The sequence below is a fragment of the Leptonychotes weddellii genome, chromosome 6 (genome assembly GCF_054177405.1).
Source record: "Leptonychotes weddellii isolate Sample4059 chromosome 6, ASM5417740v2, whole genome shotgun sequence".
In the NCBI taxonomy this organism is placed as follows: domain Eukaryota; kingdom Metazoa; phylum Chordata; class Mammalia; order Carnivora; family Phocidae; genus Leptonychotes; species Leptonychotes weddellii.
This window is the reverse complement of record NC_138374.1, coordinates 32,672,879-32,674,882: the sequence shown is the minus strand read 5'-3', so window position 1 is coordinate 32,674,882 and position 2,004 is coordinate 32,672,879.

The following is a 2,004-nucleotide window of genomic DNA, read 5'->3' as shown; positions in this document are numbered from 1 at the left end:
CCCATCCTATCTCTCCCTCCTCCCTTCCCAACCTCCAACTCTCCCCACTGCTTGCCTTGCCCAGCAGACAGTACAGGAAGGGAAAATTGAGCCAAACTGCCCGGATCTACATGTAGCTCTATCCCTATTACCTGAGCCATAGATTTCTCAGATGTAAAGTGCAGATGTTGCTAAACAAAAACAAAAGCAAAAAACTAGTACTTAACTCACAGTTGCTTTGAAAATTAAATAAGATATCTAAGTAAATACTTACCAAATTGGCTGGCCAAATTAGCTGGCCCTCAGTAAAGAGTTCAGTTACTCTTATCTATTCATTTTCTTTTTCCCCCTTTCTTTTCCTCTTCACCTAGGCCTCAGGTGAAAATGAGAAAAGAAGTTTAACTGGTACAGTTCACAACAAGAGCACCATGACTTAGCCCTCTTTAGTCTAATGGTGACATCAAAGAATCAGTTATCTTATTCACCTTCACCACACATTGGTCACATTTCTGACCAATCTAGATTTAATGGTCATAGGTGAAGATGCCTGTATGATCCTGCAAAATTAACACTAGATTTTCTGATGAAAAGCAGAGTTTGCTTTGCATGACCTTGTTCTATTTACAGAAGTAAAAAATTCTTTTGTTCTTACTTAGGAAATACCAAGTATTGGAAAAAAGCAAAATATTTCTTCTTTATTAAATTTAACCAAAAGGAGAATTGCATGCTACCACATGGAACAGAGCCCTCTTTTTTTTTTTTTTTAAGATTTTATTTATTTATTTGAGACAGAATGAGAGAGAGAGAGAGAGAGCGGGAGGGTCAGAGGAAGAAGCAGGCTCAGCTGCCGAGCAGGGAACCAGATGCGGGACGCGATCCAGGAACTCCAGGATCATGACCTGAGCAAAAGGCAGCCGCTCAACCAACTGAGCCACCCAGGCGCCCCAGAACAGAGCCCTCTTAAAATTCCCTTCTGAAATCAGGAAAGAAAGCATGTAAAGAAGGACTAATCAAGGTGTGGTCCATAGACCAGAGACTATGTACTGTTTAAGTACAGAAATTGGAAACTGTTCAGAAACGTTTATAGCACTTTGGTATTGTCTGGATATCTAAGCCTCCAATCAGTGGACTCTTCTTATTCAGCTGAGTATAGGGCAATTCAGTCGTTGTCAAATCAGTTTTATGAGGCCAGAGCTGCTTACCGGTAATGCACAAGGGACCACGTACGGGTCTGCGAAGAATTGGAGACGGGGTAGGATACGGTAGGATGGGGTGGAGGCGAGACTGGCCCTTTGTCACAGTCTGAGAAGCACCGATGTAAACTGTAGTTCCACAATTTTACGTTGTCTGATAATTTGTCAATCTTCGAGAGTTCCTTTAAATGAGGTCCAAAAATGTGGAAACATCAAATGTGTAGGATATATGCCACTTTGTACCCTTCTCAGATGGAAAAGTGACACATCTCAGTTTTGCATCTCCCTTGTCGAACCTCTTTGGCTAAACCGGTACAGGGGCTCACCGCTCGTCCTAGAGAGAGCCCTGCCATCTCGTGGCTGGGGACGGTGACCGCAAGGGAAAGCCGCGTGCTGGGGACCGCCTGTCCTGATTGGACATAAAGACCCTTTCTCCGAGGTCTTCTGTAGTTCTCCCTCTTCCCGATAAGCCCTTTTAAAGAACAGGATGGACTTTGGGAGGCGGAGGGAAAAGGGTTTCTTATGACTGTTTCAAAAGCGCTTCCAGCTCTTGGCAAAAGCGTCCGGTTCGCGAAAGAATCACTTTCTACAGTATTTCCTAGGAGGAATGGTGGGAGATGTGAATGCCTCCGAGGGAAACCAAACATTCTCATTCAGAAGAAGGCAAAGAAGGATTGAAGTAAGGATGTGGATTTCCACACACTAACTTTTGCTGGTACTTCTAGGCGAGGCAAGTGCCTTTGAACCTTAAAGTGAATATCTATTTAAGTGGAGGGAGGGGCGGACTGCGCAGATAAACTACAATTCCCAGCAGGCCAGAGGCGGAGGGGGC